The sequence below is a fragment of the Heteronotia binoei genome, chromosome 2 (genome assembly GCF_032191835.1).
Source record: "Heteronotia binoei isolate CCM8104 ecotype False Entrance Well chromosome 2, APGP_CSIRO_Hbin_v1, whole genome shotgun sequence".
NCBI lineage: Eukaryota > Metazoa > Chordata > Lepidosauria > Squamata > Gekkonidae > Heteronotia > Heteronotia binoei.
This window is the reverse complement of record NC_083224.1, coordinates 40,913,178-40,931,274: the sequence shown is the minus strand read 5'-3', so window position 1 is coordinate 40,931,274 and position 18,097 is coordinate 40,913,178. Positions and strand designations below refer to the sequence as shown.

Below are 18,097 nucleotides of genomic sequence, written 5' to 3'. Positions count from 1 at the left end.
GCAGCCACTGTGGCCGGACCTGCCTGTCCCGCATTGGTCTTGTCAGCCACCAGCGAGCCTGCAACAGATGTGGACTATTGCACCTTTCTTAAATCTTCGTTCGCGAAGTCAAGCAGAGAGAGAGAGAGAGACAGATTATAATCCACACTAGCCCTTTTGTCCAGATGTACCATAATTCAATCGTGCTGTTATTGTGGGAGATCCAGATGGCCTTCGCAGTCAAACCGTCGCAGCCCAGGTTTTTTACTTTTGTCCCCTGGTTCTTTATCAGAGCTGGACTATGGCAGTATTTTCGGCTTTAAATTCAGTTGTAGTGTCAACCATCCTCGAGATCAGTTCCCCTAATGGCTGCTTTGGAGGCTGGACTGTTTTGGCATTGTATCTTGCTGAGGTCGCTCCCATCCCCAAGCCCCAACCTCCCCAGCCTCCACCCTCATAAGAGAAGCCATGTTGGGTCAGGCCAATGGCCCATCCAGTCCAACACTCTGTGTCACACAGTGGCAAAAAAGTTTTACACACACACACACACACACACACACACACTGTGGCTAATAGCCACTGACGGACCTCTGCTCCATATTTTTGTCTAACCCCTCTTGAAGCTGGCTATGCTTGTAGCCGCCACCACCTCCTGTGGCAGTGAATTCCACATGTTAATCACCCTTTGGGTGAAGAAGTACCTCCTTTTATCCGTTCTAACCCGACTGCTCAGCAATTTCATTGAATGCCCACAAATTCTTGTACTGTGAGAAACGGAGAAAAGTACTTCTTTCTCTACCTTCTCCATCCCATGCATAATCTTGTAAACCTCTATCATGTCACCCCACAGTCGACGTTTCTCCAAGCTAAAGAGCCCCAAGCGTTTTAACCTTTCTTCATAGGGAAAATGTTCCAAACCTGTAATCATTCTAGTTGCCCTTTTCTGCAATTTTTCCAATGCTATAATATTCTTTTTGAGGTGCGGTGACCAGAATTGCACACATTAATCCAAATGAGACTGCACCATTGATTTATACAGGGGCATTATGACACTGGCTGATTTGTTTTCAATTCCCTTCCTAATAATTCCCAGCATGGTGTTGGCCTTTTTTATTGCAATCGCACACTGTCTTGACATTTTCAGTGAGTTATCTACCACGACCCCAAGATCTCTCTCTTGGTCAGTCTCTGCCAGTTCACACCCCATCAACTTGTATTTGCAGCTGGGATTCTTGGCCCCAATGTGCATTACTTTGCACTTGGCCACATTGAACCTCATCTGCCACGTTGAGGCCCACTCACCCAGCCTCAACAGATCCCTTTGGAGTTCCTCACAATCCTCTCTGGTTCTCACCACCCTGAACAATTTAGTGTCATCTGCAAACTTGGCCACTTCACTGCTTACTCTCAACTCCAAATCATTTATGAACACGTTAAAGAGCATGGGACCCAGTACTGAGCCCTGCGGCACTCCATTGCTTACCGTCCTCCACTGCGAAGACTTCCCATTTATATTCACTCTCTGCTTCCTATTAATTAGCCAGTTTTTAATCCACAAGAGCACCTGTCCTTTTACTCCATGACTCTCGAGCTTACTAAGGAGCCTTTGATGAGGAACTTTATCAAAAGCTTTCTGGAAGTCAAGGTAAACAATACCTATCGGGTCTCCTTTGTCTACATGTTTGTTCACCCCCTCAAAGAAATGTAACAGGTTAGTGAGGCAAGATCTGCTAGTAATCCCTGGGCCAAAGGAGGCCCGTCTGAAATCCACCAGGGATCGGGCCTTCTCGGTAACAGTGCCTTACTGGTGGAACCAGCTGCCGGAAGAGATAAGGGCCCTGCGGGACCTAGGGCAGTTCCGCAGGGCCTGCAAGACAGTCCTCTTCCGGCTGGCCTACAACAACTAACTGACACTGAGAATTTTTGGATGGAGCTAGAATGCATTTTGATAGACGGCTGCTTTTTATGTTTTACGTTTTACTAAATTATTGTTTTAACTGTTGTTATTTAACTGTTTTAAGCCAAACCTATGTAAGTTTTATATGTTGTAAGCCGCCCTGAGCCACCTCGGTGGGAAGGGCGGGATATAAATCGAAATATAAATAAATAAATAAGATCTTCCCCTACAGAACCCAGTCTTCCTCAATACTTCTTTCTCTACTTTCAGCCTCAACAGATCCCTTAGGAGTGGCTCACAATCCTCTCTGGTTCTCACCACCCTGAACAATTTAGTGTCATCTGCAAACTTGGCCACTCCACTGCTTACTCCCAACTCCAAATCAGTTATGAACAAGTTAAAGAGCATGGGACCCAGTACTGAGCCCTGCGGCACCCCACTGTTTCCCGTCCTCCACAGTGAAGACTGCCCATTTATACTCACTTTCTGCTTCCTATTAATTAACCAGTTTTTGATCCACAAGAGGACCTGTCCTTTTACTCCATGACTCTTGAGCTTACTAAGGAGCCTCTGATGAGGAACTTTATCAAAAACTTTCTGGAAGTCGAGGTAAACAACATCTATTGGGTCCCCTTTGTCCACATGTTTGTTCACAGGTTAGTGAGGCAAGATCTTCCTTTACAGAACCCATGCTGAGTCTTCCTCAATAACTTGTGTTCATCAATGTGCCTACTCATTCTGTCCTTGATAATGCTTTCTACCAACTTTCCTGGTATTGAAGTCAAACTGACTGGCCTGTAATTTCCCAGATCTCCTCTGGAACCCTTTTTAAAGATGGGGGTGACATTTACTACCTTTCAGTCCTCAGGAACGGAGGCAGATTTCAATGAAAGATTACATATTTTTGTCAGAAGATCCACAAGTTCAACTTTGAGTTCTTTCAGAACTCTTGGATGTATGCCATCCGGATCTGGTGACTTATTAGTTTTTAATTCATCTATCAGTTGTAGGACCTCCTCTCTTGTCACCTCAATCTGACTCAGGTCTTTCAACACCCCTTCCAAAATAAATGGTTCTGGAGCAGGCAAACATTTCTCATCTTCCACAGTGAAGACGGAGAAAGTCTTGCATTTGATTTGCCACAGCCTGTGTTCCCTTTTATTAATCTCACTCGGACTAGCTTTCCACTGCTTAAAGGAGTTCTTCTTACCTTCTACAGCTTCCACTACTTTGTTTGTTAACCATGCAGGCCTTTTCTTATACCTGTTTGTGCCTTTCCTAACTTGTGGTATATATTTTATCTGAGCTTCTAGGATTGTAGTTTTAAATAGCCTCCAAGCTTCTCCAAGGGTTTGGACTGTATTTATCTTTCCTTTCAGTTTCCTCTTCACATGCCTCCTCATCTCAGAGAATTTACCCCTTTTAAAGTTAAACGTGGTTGTGCTGTCTTTTGGGGCAACTCTCTATTTATACAAATGGTGAAATCAATAACGTTATGGTCTCTGCTCCCAAGCGGTGCGATTACTTTTACATCTCCAAAATCTCCAGGGTATTTCCTGACTCAAAGCTGGCAATCCTAGGAGTAGCAGACCAACGTTTGTGCTGGCTGGCTGGCTACTGGTAGCAGAGATAAAGGGTGTTTTCATATTCAATTTGATACAGAGTTTTAGAGTCTTCAAATCGCCTGCCACCATTCCGCTTTAATTATTTTTCTTTTACATTGGTGGATTTGCTGTGCTCATTTTGTGCAGCCAAACTTCTATATTTTCTGCTGAAAGCGTTTCAATTGGGGTGGGGGGATGTCTCTGATCAGAGCGCAGACAGAATACCAGTGCTTAGTTAAATGTATATGATTACTTGGATATCGTGTCAACACTGCAAAAACAATACAAATTTAAATTACAAGATGAGGCAAGCAATGATATCTAAAAATTTCAAATGCTGTCAGTTCTCATGCAGATTACTGCACCTTGTGGCTTTTGGAGGAGTCTTTTAAACCTCATGAAAACTTTTACAATACAAGTTTGAAACGCCTGTAGAGAAATGACCGGATCAAAACTAGTTTTGAGAAAAACATTGTAGCAGCAGCGTCGGAACTCATCTCACCAAAACAAATGTAGATTCTTCAGGCAGCAACGATGCAAAACAGTTGTGAGAACATTAGCTAATGTAAAAGGGGAGTTTCCAATGTGGTGATAGTCACAAACTGTCAGTGTAAAAACACCCAAAGTCTGAGCATGTCCTGCCGTGGCAAAAGAGGCAGTGAGGAAGCAGTGACAGGCAAAGGATGTTTCCATATCTTTTTATGTCATTTGGCCTGGTTTACTTTGACGTCTCCATCTGGAGATTAAAGGTAGATATTTTCGGCAAAACCCAATTTAAAAGTATTTCTCATGGCAAAATATTTTTGACCCAGTTCCCATATTGGAAATTGAAACAGTAACCCAGGGCTGGATCAGCCATTATGAGACGCAAAGTTTGGCTCAAAAATTAAAAGATAAAAGAGAAGAAATGAAGAAGTGCAGCTAACCAGAAGATTTTTGACCTTGCCGTTGAAAATAGGATAATCACTTTGCAACATGTCCAGTCATGTTAGCAACTGTAGCACTGAAACTAACACTGCAAGCACTCCTCCCAATTCCAATCTGAGAAATTCCCAGTGATAATCTGGTGTTCAATAAATTATGCAATTAGTATAAACATGCAGCAGAAAGAGCTTAGGTTAGAAGTGTGTCATTCTGACCTTTGTGAAGTAGATGGTTATGAGGCACCTCCTAAGGAAGGTCTCCATGCACCCAGAATATGTTAACAAACACTGGCCAGTTGCAAAATGTTTAAGTCAGTTGTAGCTGGTTGGTTAGGATGGGGAAATGGTATTTATTTATTTGGATTTATATTCTGCCCTTTCCCAAATTGGGCTCAGGGTGGATTCCAACATATCAAACAATAATTGCACTATTACAATAAAACAGTTAAACAATTTTAAAAATTAAAACAGTTAAGCCAGTAACAGCGTGGATAGTGTGGATAAGTATGACGCCCTTGTGGGTGTATTCCTGGCTGGCTGGCTGATTCCAGAAGTTGATGTTGAGTGCTTACTGATTGACCTCATTGTATTTACGTTGTGGGTACCTCAGGCCTCCATCCGCCTCCCCCCCCCCGACGGTGCTAACCAAGCCATGAGTAGCCAGCATGTTTAAAACTGGTTGGCAATACCTCAAAAGGAACAGGTTTCCAGCTACAGGTTTCATCTACGGCACCAGAATCAGCTGATTTGCTAGTTGAGCCCCCTTCTTGCAAAACCCAGATCCAGAAACAGTTTCCCATAGGCTAATCACATTTGTAAATTAACTCACACTGGCTTGAATATCTCAAAAAGATGTTGGCCACACTTAGACATCATGCACAAAATTTGGTTTGCTCAGGTGAAAAGAAAGACAAGAAGTCTTCTCATTTGCAGGTCATCACGCAAAAAGGGCAAATAGATTTCTTTTTTCTAAACACAGTCTTGGATTTGCAAATCAGGTGATATGACAAATTGTGGGCTAATAATCTAGGAATTTATAAACACAGTTTCATCCATCTTTATCTTGAATTAAAGATTGTTATGGTTTAATCAAGATTTAGAATCTGGTTAGGGTAGACTGAACTAGGAAGACTGGAGACAGTTTTGGTGTGGATGTGGGCTAATAATTTGTAGCTTCATCTTTAGAGGATGGAAGAGCTACTGGTGAAGACAAAGTCAGACCAAGAATTTATGATGTCATCTGTTATGGATGGGGTTGCAATCCCCTTAAAGGAATAAACCTGTATTTTAAAAGAGCTCTAGGGGCCCAGGCCTACTGCTGAATAAGCAGGATGTGGTTATGGCCAGAAGTGTCTTCTACCAGCTTCAACTAGATAGCCAGCAGCAACCTTTTCTGGGCAGAAAAGATCTGGCCACTGTTGTGCATGCCCTAGTTATATCTAGATTAGATTACTGCAATGCTTTCTATGTGGGGCTGCCCTCAAAAAGTGTTCAGGAACTTCAACTGATGCAGAATCCTGCAGCCAGGATGCTGGATACAGTGGATTGTAGGGACAATACTCTAATAATAAATATTATTATTTCAATTTTTTTTAAACATGTTTCAGAGTGCACCACCAGGCTCCATGTGAGTAGCCCAGAGACTTGTCATGTCAGCCATAGCATTCCTGTTTGCTAAAACAAACACCATGAATTTCATCTCTCTAATACTGAACAGAAAACCAAAATTCTCTTCAGCTTTTTTAATTTCAGTAAGATTTGTGAGGTACTAGCTATTGATGCTTCGGGAATCTGTGGCATCTAACTGATGAGATGCTGCCAATGAAATTGCTGCTTTCATTGACTTTAAAAGGGTAGCCTGAGTTCTCATATGACAATTTTGAGAAACCTATATTCATTTGCATCTAACGGGTTGGTGCCTGTGGATTACAGGATCAACTCAAGCCTCCCCTCCCCCTTTGAGCCATTTCCGGTCATGAGAAGTTTATTTCCAAAGTCAAGTGATCAGCAATAGCTCCCAGGGGGAAAGATGGCAGGAGTTATTGCAGACCACTGTCAGCAATTTCTGCTGATAGCTAGATCTGTACCAATATCCAAATCTTTGGAGTTCTACTTAGTGGAACGCAACAGCATCTCTCTTGAAAACAAGAGATTCTAGGCTGTTTTAAAGGTATATTTGTAGGTTGAAAATACAGTATGCTAGGTTGTCCAGTAGCAGTTTTCATACTTTCCACAAGGACTTCTTTGTAGAGGAAACCCTTTGTGTCTACTGTGGAATCTTTAATTGCTATAGAAGATTCTGGGGCATATTGTAGTATGCACAAGTAGTTCACATGGAGAACTGGCCAGACCTCTTGGATTTCATTCCTCCCCTGCCTAAACACAAAGTATAACTACAAAACAGCCAATATTTCTAAAGCTGGTATTTCAGGAAAAGATTGGTAGCGGGAGGCAATCTATCTTCCAGGGAAGACCTAATAAGCTTCCAAGAAGCCACAAGGTTCATTGGGCGCTAGTTTGAAAAACCACTGAGCAAAGCATTAAGCAAAGCAAACATTAATTAGCACACAACTAATCAAAATGTAATGCAAAAAGAGAGCAGCTCTATTTGCCTTTAGATAGGAGATTGGTTTTAATAGTTTATTTTTGTATGTATGCTACTTTCACAGCTTCTGTGCACATAACTCCCAATCCAAGGGCAATTGCATGCTGATTCAGATTTTGGCATGTGCTTCATTTATTTATTTATTTTCAAAAGTCTCATAAGAATCCAATCTGGCATCAAGCAGTCTTTGTAGAAGAACAGCAACTGAACTCTGACACCACTCAGCTTCTCTAAAGCAACAGAGAATATTCATTTTGGCAAGTGTACAGCAAAGCTAATCGCAAACAACGCTGGGAAAAAAAAAATCAGTCAAGCGAAGGGGAAGAGGTACTGGAAATCTCAGCTCCTGAATACATCAACAGCAACTCACAAGTGCTCATGAATGCTGACTGGGAGGCACCAACAACTGTTTATGAATTCTAATGCTTTGGCTTAAAGTAACATATGCACATTGTGCCACGATTCTGACATAATGGGAAACTACAGTTTACCATTGTGTGAATGAGCCTGAGGGATCCAAAGCTTTCTACTCCAGCTTCTTTTTTGCATGTGCAACAAGATAATTAGTTATTTCTGGTAGCTGGCAAAGCTCAATATGAACATAGGAGGTTTATAACATTCACCTTCAATAGGAAGATAGAGGAGGGACTCATGACGCAGAGCATCTGCTCACAGGTTCATTCCCCAGCATTTCCTAATGTGAAAGACCCTCACCTGAGAGAAGAAGAAGACGACGACATTGGATTTATATCCCACCCTATACTCTGAATCTCAGAGTGGTCAAAATCTCCTTTTACCTCCCCCCAACAACAGACACCCTGTGAGGTGGGTGGGGCTGAGAGGGCTCTCACAGCAGCTGCTCTTTCAAGGACAACGCCTACAAGAGCTATGGCTGACCCAAGGCCATTCCAGCAGCTGCAAGTGGAGGAGTGGGGAATCAAACCTGGTTCTCCCAGATAAGAGTCCGTACACTTAACCACTACACCAAACTGTCTCTCCGCTGCCAGTTAGAGTAGGCAATACTGGCTGTGATGGATCAAGAGGCTGATTCAGTATAAGACAGCTTCTTATGTCTATGTGAAGTTAAACACTGCAGACCTTACATTCTTCTGTGGTTCTGATAGTATATTCCAGCAAAGAGGCCACAAGCTGTTTCCCTGCCCACACATTTCTCCCCTTTCCCTTTGCTGTTAATGTCAGGCACCCTGGAGACTTCATTTCCCAGGTGGCAAATATAACAATATGTCAGAAAGAGGGGGAGCTGTAGAGAAGCATCTTTCAAAGACAGGATGCCTAAGATTTCAGGGGACATTTCAGCTGCGAAAGTCAACTCGTGCTTTGTGCATACTCTGCAAACTAAGGTTCCAAATTCTGATCTGCAATGGAAAGCGTGAACTGTAATTTACCAATGTAATTTTAATTGCACTTACTGGGTGAAGAGAGAAAGGAGAAGGAAGCAGGCTTATTAAAATTGCAGTATACAATAGTGTGCTATTACACCATATGAAACTGCTCTTAGTTCTGTTCACAATCCTGGTATTTTAAAATCTTCATTCATGACATCATGCCTTATGAAGCCTAATCAAGCTAAATCAAACTGCTCCTTGAACTTGTGTAGGCAGCCCAGCACAGGTCACTAGCCTTGTTTGTTTCTTGCTTTCTGCCTGAAGCATAAGTGGAAGAGGATTAATAGGTGGGCAGGCTGGTGATGGATTAATAGGATATCCTGCTAAAGGGCAGAGAACAGAGCTGTAAAGTGGAGAGATCTTGCTTGCACATATTGGTTCCTGCTGCACAAATTGCAGTGTAAGTGTGAGGGAAGGCAGGACAGTCCCTAGAGCCATAAAGCCAATTTGGTGTAGTGGTTAAGTGCACAGACTTTAATCTGGGAGAACCGGGTTTGAGAACCTGCCCCTGCTGGTATGACCTTAGGTCAGTTGTAACTCTCTCAGAGCTGTTCCTCTCAAGAGCAGTTTCTGTCAGAGCTCTCAGCCTCACCTATCTGGCAGGGTGTATATTGTGGGGAGGAGAAGCTGCTCTGAGACTCCAAGTGAAAGAAAGGCTATAAATCTAAGTTCTTCTTCTTCCCTCGTAAGGGAGATTGCATGAGGATGGAAATAAGGGTTAACTTCTGAGCATTGTCAATAGTGTCTGCTGTCCTGAACTGCCTTCTTTGATAAATGCCCACTTATGCAGGGATAAAAATGGCGCATTAAGACTGGTCCTTATTTTTAAGCCTGAAATTTATCTCATAATTGGGCCGATACTATATTATTGATCCCAGGGAAGCACCGACGTATGCTGTGAGTTCTGGGAGTATGGTATTTGCATGTTACTGGAAACAACCAATGTTGTCTAGCAAATAAGAACAGTTCTTGAAAATGTGGAAATTGTTATCAGTAGTCAAACTAACATCAATTCAACATTCTAAGAATATTTTCAATGATAAATGCTTTTAAAAAAAATTCTTAAGCTGTTAAAAATGAATGGATAAGATGGAATAATTGTAATTATGTACGTTCTCTTCATTTGTTTTTCATTTTAGAGCTGGATGTGTAGTTTGCTCTGTGCACTGGTTCTTTTTTATGTACGGCTGTGAGCAACGAGCCCCCAACTGCAGAACGCCATAGTCCCCCATTTGGTTGCCAGGCTGCCTGGAGATTAAACTCACACACATCTGCCAGAAACTGTGGGTTTTGTCTACCAGAATGTAAGGGACTTATGTGAGTACTAACAGCCATAACGTTGCAGCAGCACTCAGTGTCTTGGGAAGAGTGCTAACCAGGAGAAAAGATGGGTTTCCAATCGCTCTGTGTGATCACCATCTCAGCCAGTGCAGCGGAAGAAGTGCAGCCAGGAGCTGTCCAAGCATGTGGTTTTCAGTTTTGACCACGGAATCTCTCGGGATGGCTAACAGCACCAGCAACTATCTTTCCGCAGCACCAGACTTCATTACAGGGAAGTGGGAGGCTCACGTACTCAACAGATGTCACCTGTGCATAAGCCAATCAAGCTCACCCCAGGAGGGGACCCTGTCAGACTGCATAAACTTTGTCCCATGGAACCCGAAACAAAGGATGGTGTCAGCAGAGGAGTAACGTCTCCATCTAAAGCCAAGTATCTTTGTGTAGATCCGGTGTCAAGTTAGGTAGCAATTTGGCCATCCATTGTCACCTTTTAGATATGCTTAACAGTCTTCAATCACCCTCACCCCAGGAGTTTCCTCCCATTCTTTCCCTTAATGGGCATCCTGGAGGGCATCGTTACCTAGAGGTCCAATCAGGTAACCAGGCCCAAGTCCTCTCATTGGCCAGGAACAGGCATCCAATCAGATGCCCCCTCCAAGCTGGCCATTAACTACTGCACAAGTCCAGCCTTTATGGTCACTGTGGAGCCTCCCCTTTTTCTGAGGTCATCCGTCCCTGTACCTCCCATCCCCTAAGGGCTCAGGGGAAGCCTTATAACCTCTGACCCAACTTTTTACACGTGTGTGCATCTAGCAGTACCCCATCTCCGCTGTTTAGATCCACTCCCAATTCCTGTTCAGTTGAGGGTCCCCTCCCCCTTAGTCCTCATTTTTCGCCATTGGAGCCTACCTTGGAGACTACAATTGGTAATTATCACCCTGTTTGTCCACCCCTATGTTGCCTCTAAATTTTTCTCTCTGTTTTTATTAGGACTGTATGTGTGCTGTATAAATTCATGACCTTGAATGTGTGTGTGTTCTACATTTTTCTGCAATAAAGTTTTGAAGGTTTCTCTTAATTAGTGTCCTTGGTAAATTTAAACAATAATTTCTGGAGGTGGAATCCTATATACATAGATTCTAGATCCTTTTAAGCCAGGTGCCCACCTGTCAATTCCCCAACCTTGTTTTGAGGGCATTTTGGCTTACATTGCTGCATTTTAACTTTAAAAAAAATTAAAATAATTTTAAAAATAAGTTTTAAATGCAGTTCATCCATTATATATATAACATATATATAACACACACACGCACGTATTATTATTACTTTACATTTATATCCCACCCTCTCCGCAAGCGGACTCAAGGCAGCTTACAATCAATTATATAAAACAATTTAAAACCAATAAAATACATTTTAAACATTTTGTGGTGCTATACACTATATATATAGCACACACACACACACACACACATATATAAAACACACACACACACACACACACATATACGTTATATAATTAACATATATTTATGTTAATTTATTTCCCATACCTCCTACAAACAGCTCGGGGCAGCTTCCAGCACCAATAACAATGATAAATAACATCATCATAATAATAGCAAACAGAGCAGTAATTTCAGGAAAATGACATTTGAAATAAAATGAATGTTCTAGTCAGAGAAAATTCTGTATTACAAAATTCATATTGTTCATATTATTACTAGTTATAAATCATATTGTTTTCAGTCTTTGTGACACAACTACTTGCAACATTCTCTGCCCAAGGACCCACATACTCTCCAGACCCTTGCCATTTTGCCCTTATCTCATCAGTGTCTGCCACTCTCTTAAGCTTTCAGCAAGATTACAAATTGTGATCCAGGCCACTGCTACTTCTTATACTCCTGCTGCCACCACTTCCAATCAGATTTGGTGCGTTCCCTTGAGAAGCCCTAAGACTGGAGGCAGATAATATTTCTTTCTTAACAGAACAGACAGGGATTCAAGCAAGGCTCCCCCCCCCCGCCCACTTCTGTTGTCATCTTTGCTCCAACAAGTTTTGCAGGTTTTTTGAAACAAATAAAAACCTGCAAAATCTGCTTATTAAAAATGAAAAGTGAAATGAGCGTGCCTGGAGTAAAAGGTTTTCTAAAGTCCTCATTCTTCAACAAAATGAAATTTTATCTTGTTCTTTCAATGGGCTGGCATGAAGGGTGAGAACTTTTTCATCAAAGGCAATATCGGCCCAATATCACAAGGCAGAAGCCTGCTGTAAATCTGCATAAGGCTGGTGCAGGTAATTACAATGTTTTTATATCATTCTCTGATAGGGTTGCCAGGTCCAACTCAAGAAATATCTGAGGACTTTAGGAGTGCAGCCGGGAGTCTTTGGGGGTGGGGCCAGAAGTAAGGGTGTGACAATCATGACTGAAGTCTGAAGGGAGTTCTGGCAATCACATTTAAAGGGACTGCATGCCTTTTAAATGCCTTCCCTTCATTTGGAAATAATGAAGGATAGGGGCACCTTCTCTGGGGACTCATAGAATTGGGCCCCCTGGTCCAATCTTTTTGAAACTTGGAGGGTGTTTTGAGGAAAGACACTGGATGCTATGCTGAAAATTTGTTGCCTCTACCTCAAAACAACAGGCCCATCAGAGCCCCAGATGCCCATAGACCAATTCTTCATTATACACTATGGGAATCGGTCTCCATAGGGTATAATGGAGTGCCCAGCAGACATCCCCCCCCCCGCTTTCTGATAACCCTGAAGCGGGGGGAGAGCCTTCAAACTGGAGCCCCTGCCTCCAACTGCGGATTGGCAACCTTATTCTCTGAAACCCCATTTGTACCAAGATATAGCTGATGGAGCTGCTTTAGTTCTGCTTTGCTCTTTGTGCTAAAATGGCTCCCTTCAAATGTAAGAACACTGAAACACTTCTTTAAAAAAACACATCCAGATACAAAAAGAATCATGGCAATTGTAAGGGAAAGGAAGAGAAGGACAAAGAATGTGATTTAAAAAAAACATTGTTCTAACTATGATTACCTTTATGCTATTTATGCTATCATTTCCACCATACGTTTACAATGAAAAGTGACAGAAACCGATTATTTTTTAAATAGAAGATTTCGGAGAGCAACAAGTGTAAGGCAGCTGTGCAAATGTGGAACTTCAGCAGAAAATGGGATTTTTGGATTAAGAATTTCTCCTGAAAGGTTAACTGTCAACACAAGAATACAGTCAGAGGCTTTTTACTGAAAGTGTAGCTCTGGGCTTCAAACAAGCTACCTATTAATACAGAACAAAAATACCTTGAAGGATGATTTGGGAAGCAGGAGTATGGAAATGAACAGAACTTGCTATTAGCTGTTCCTGCATCAGAACTGGGATAATTAAGTATTTATGGATTTGGTAATTACCAGAATGAGCATTGATTGTACGATTGCTAGATAATTTTCTCTGTAAAACAAATCTGACTTTTAAAAAAGGGATAATGAACACTGAACTTTCCATATGGGATATATTTTGCAACTGAGAGACTTGTGGGGTGGGGGGTGGGGACTGTGGGAACAGGAAGTCACAGAAGCAACCAAATAGTCTGATGGACAGGAAAAAGATTGGCAAGGAAAGAACCAGCTAGCAACACGGCCACATTTCTGTGCAAGAGGACTCAACTGATCTCAAAGGTTACTGGTTTATAAATACATTAAGGCTGATTGATAAATAAATGCAGGATTTAATTCAGACGGAATATTCAGTTAAAGGAAGGCACTCCTCTCAGAGGAACAGAATATTCCTGTTTTACCAGCTCCCTCTTCAGCCCATTGATCTCCCTAAAATGCTATTCCTAGGAAACAAGAAGGGATGCCAAGTGAGCATCTCAGACAGACAACCTCCTAGGGATAGGCCCTCTTACCTGCCCTCACCGGAAGGAGAAACAGTGTGTGTGTGCAGAAATGGCACTAGGCTGCATGTCAAGGTCACATCTGGGCAAAAATTCAGACATGACATCAGCCAATGTATTGATGTCCTATCCAGGTTTTTGCCTGGATAGGACATCAACATGTAGCCTGACATTTCTGCCTCTTTCCCTGCCCCCAAAGCTCTTGGGGGTGTTCAGCAATACCCCACTTTACAGATTTGAATTAGTGTAGCAAGAGATCTCTGCCCATTTTCCCACATGAAAGGCAGATTCATGTTAAGATGTAGCTGGAACAATAATAATAATAATAATATTTTATTTATATCCCGCCATCCCCGCCGAAGCAGGCTCAGGGCGGCTCACAACATATAACAAATACAAAATTACAATATAAAACATTATCTCAATACAATATATAATTTACTAATTAAAACCATTATAATGAAAGCCATCAAAATTAAAACTAAGATTTACAGTGCTATGTTCTAAGTGTTCTCCTCGGTAGTTTATGATGGCCGTATGTAGTAGACTAAAATCCACATTAAGCAAAGGCCAGTTGGAAAAGGGCAGTCTTGCAGGCCCTACAGAATTGATCAAGACTCCACAGGGCCCGCACTTCATCTGGTAGTTGGTTCCACTAGTGCGGAGCTGCGATCGAAAAGGCCCTTTCTCGCATATTCTTCAGTTTGGCCTCCTTCAGCCCGGGGATTGTCAACCGATTTTGTGCACCTGATCTCAGTACTCTCTGGGGCACATATGGGGATAGACGGTCCCTAAGGTAGGCAGGTCCTTGGCCATATAGGGCTTTAAAGGTAATGACCAGCACTTTGTAACGAATCCAATATACAACTGGCAGCCAGTGCAGCTCGCGCAGCCCCGGCTGTATGTGCTCCCACTTCAGGAGCCCTAGTAACGGCCTGGCCGCTGCATTCTGCACCAGCTGCAACTTCCGGGTTCAGCACAAGGGCAGCCCCATGTAGAGGGCATTACAGTAATCCAATCTTGAGGTGACCGTTGCATGTATCACTGTTGCCAAGTCATGACACTCTAGGAAGGGGGCCAACTGCCTCGCCCGCCTAAGATGGAAAAAAGCGGATTTAGCAGTGGCTGCTATCTGGGCCTCCATTGACAAGGAAGGCTGCAGTAGAACCCCCAAGCTCTTGACCTTGTGCACCACTTTCAATGGCACACCACCAAAAACTGGAAGAGGAATTTCCCTTCCCAGACTGCCACGACCTAGGCAAAGGACCTCTGTCTTCGTTGTATTCAGCTTCAACCTACTCGGCCTAAGCCAACCTGCCACGGCTTGCAATGCTAGGTCCAGATTTTTTGGGGTGCAGTCAGGCCGACTGTCCATAGTAGATAGAGCTGGGTGTCATCTGCATATTGATGTCACCCAAGCCCATATCTCCGGGCAATCTGGGCAAGGGGGCACATGTAGATGTTAAATAACATCGGAGAGAGCACTGCCCCTTGTGGCACCCCACAATCTAGTGAGTGCCTCTGGGACAGCTCTCCCCCAATTGCCACCCTTTGTCCCCATCCATCAAGGAAGGAGGAAAGCCATTGTAAGGCCAGCCCCCAAATCCCTGCGTTGGCGAGGCGGCGAGTCAGTAACCAATGATTGACCTTATTGAACACAGCCGATAGATCCAACAACATCAGCACTGCCACGCTGCCTCGATCCAGATGCCTCTGGAGGTCATCCACCAAGGCGACCAGCACTGTCTCCGTCCCATGACCCAGGTGGAAGGCGGACTGTTGAGGATTTAAGACGGAAGCGTCATCCAGAAAACTCTGCAACTGTAACGCTACTGCCCTCTCAATGATTTTACCCAAAAATGGTAAATTTGAGACCGGCCGATAATGTGCCAATTCGGCCGGATCTGATGTAATCTTTTTCAACAAGTGCTGCACAGTCTTACATCATGAGATAAAGCACTGTGGCTGAACATATGGACATATGGAGCTGCCTTATACTGAATCAGACCCTTGGTCCATCAAAGTCAGTACTGTCTACTCAGACTGGCAGCGGCTCTCCAGGGTCTCAAGCTGAGGTTTCTCATACCTATTTGCCTGGACCCTTTTTTGGAGATGCCAGGGATTGAACCTGGGACCTTCTGCTTACTAAGCAGATGCTCTACCACTGAGCCACTTTAAACTCAGGAATTATCTCTCAAGGAATTTTCTTCTGCCAACTTTGCTGCTTCAATTCCTGTAAACCACAGTAACTTGTGCACAAACATTTCAGAGTTTACAATCATCCCACTCTAGCTGGATTAATTTCATCTATTATGTTCTGGGCACAGTGATAAAATCCTGGTGCAGGGAAAAGTGCCTACACCATTCTGTTCAAAGTGTATAATCAGAGTTTGATTTGGCACAAGCAGACAACTTGGTCAACTGGATGGCAAGATGGCAAAGTAACACATATGCTACATAGGTACTCACAGGACTTGGAAATATTGTACTAAAGGTGATGGGGTGGGAATATAGATAAATAATTATTTCATCCTTGCATGAACTGGACTGAATGGATGGTTATTTCTGTTAGTATCTTCTTAGGAATGAGGGCTGGCATTCTTAAAAGGGCATAAATCACATTATTCCAGTCCTCAGAAGTAGCCATTTGCAAATTATAGTCCCCTAAAAATTAATAAAATATTCCCATTTAACACACTGTTGGTATGTTAACTCCACCTACAGAGTCCTAAAGTTCTACGTAATTGCCCACATCTTGGATGGCTTCAGGCTCCAAATACCATCACTGGTTGTTGCACACACTCCATCACTTCTAGTGCTTGAGTATTGACATTATATCTCTTTTAGGTCCTTTGCAGCCCATTAATGACTACACCAATTAATAATGCATCTCTCTCTCTCTTTCCCCCCTAGCTCATTTTAATTGCTGTACTTTATGTCCCTTGAAAATACTCAGACGACACATGTAATCTATACCACTGTGATGGAGCTACCAGATCACACACTCAAGGTCCCCAGCAAGTAAGCAGACCAATTCTAAGTTCACCGGCCATCTGTAATTGACATCAATTACTGTAATGTGCAAACAAGTCATAACATTACAGGTAACACACAGCTTCTTTCCTTACACTCTGGAAACAGACCAAGTACCATTCATTAGGGTTTGGGCAGTTAATTGCATGCATCTCAGAGCTATAGATACCTTCCTTCCCTGAAAGTAGGTCTACATCTAACAATACAATAAACTTAGTGGGAGAAAGAACCCCATACAAAAAGAAAAATAATCTCTACTGTCCACATTCAACTATGTTCACTTCTTCAGATATCACTGTACAAATGATGAAAATATTAGCATTGCAGAAAATGATCCCAAAGCAAAGAAGAAGAGGAAGACAAGGGGGAAATTGGATTTATACCCTACCCTTTACTACCCGAAAGAGTCTCAGAGTGGCTTACAATCTCCTTTCCCTTCCCCTCCCCACAACAGACCCCCTATGAAGTAGGTGGGGCTGAGAGAGCTCTGAGAGAACTAATCTTAAGCAGAACAGCCTCTGACAGAGTTATGACTGACCCAAGGTCACGCCAGCGGTTGCATATGGAGGGATGGGGAATCAAACCCCGTTCTCCCAGATTAAGAGTCCATGCACTTAACCACTACACCAAACTGGCTTCTTAAGAGGTGACATATAAATTTTCTAAATAAATGATCAGATGCCTATGGTTCCTAGATTACTCATTCTCCTGTAGCTTTATCATCTTTCTTCTTTAGTACATGGGATGTAGAAACACAGCCTAACCAGCCCACCTGCTTCATGGCTCACTAGATGCCCCAGTTATTTCCATTAAGCATCAGAAGGGAACGCAGAAGTTATGATATGCTAAGGTTTGGCAGGGTTTTAGTCATTCTTAGTGGACTTAAGGAAGTATGAATACATCTGAATATTTTAGCTATCTTTATTGCAAAACTTAAAAGCAGAGCTTACATACTCCTGAAAGAAATAATTTGCCCTTCCTTTATAATGAATTCAAGCTGTTTTGACTTTAAACCACTCCCCTCCAACTTCATTGCCTTGGCCTTTATTCATTTATAATCTACTTTTCTCCTCAACGGGGACCCAAAGAGATTTACAATACAAGAAGCCCTTTCTCTCCCCCCCACCCTTTGTGTCTGCAGCTACTTATTTTACTTATTTAAAACATTTATTAGCTGTCTTTCTGCTTTACAGGAACTCAAAGCAGCTTACAATATAAACAGCAACAAAAAACAATCTCCCACATGGAGTATCTTTGACAGATGGGACAGACAAGAGTGCGTTTCCCTTTGATCTGAGCTCCAAAGCAGGAACTTATGGAAAAAGATGGTCCTTCAGATTCTCCTCTTGAAGCTGGCCATGCTTGTAGCTGCCATGCTTGTAGCCCATTGTTCACACTCAAGGACTGTGCCCCTGATAGGGTTGCCAATCCCCAGGTGGGGGCAGGGGATCCCCCGGTTTG

The 18,097-nt window shown here is 42.8% G+C and overlaps 1 protein-coding gene and 1 non-coding gene across 2 annotated transcripts in view; both read right to left on the bottom strand.

Moving 5' to 3' along the window:
* The window catches only part of SULF2 (sulfatase 2), a 448,960-nt gene that overhangs the window by 252,612 nt on the left and 178,251 nt on the right, over nucleotides 1-18,097 (bottom strand). The window lies entirely within an intron of this gene.
* Nucleotides 15,708-15,782, bottom strand: TRNAT-AGU (transfer RNA threonine (anticodon AGU)). The gene has a single exon. It is a non-coding gene; the product is annotated as a tRNA-Thr (tRNA).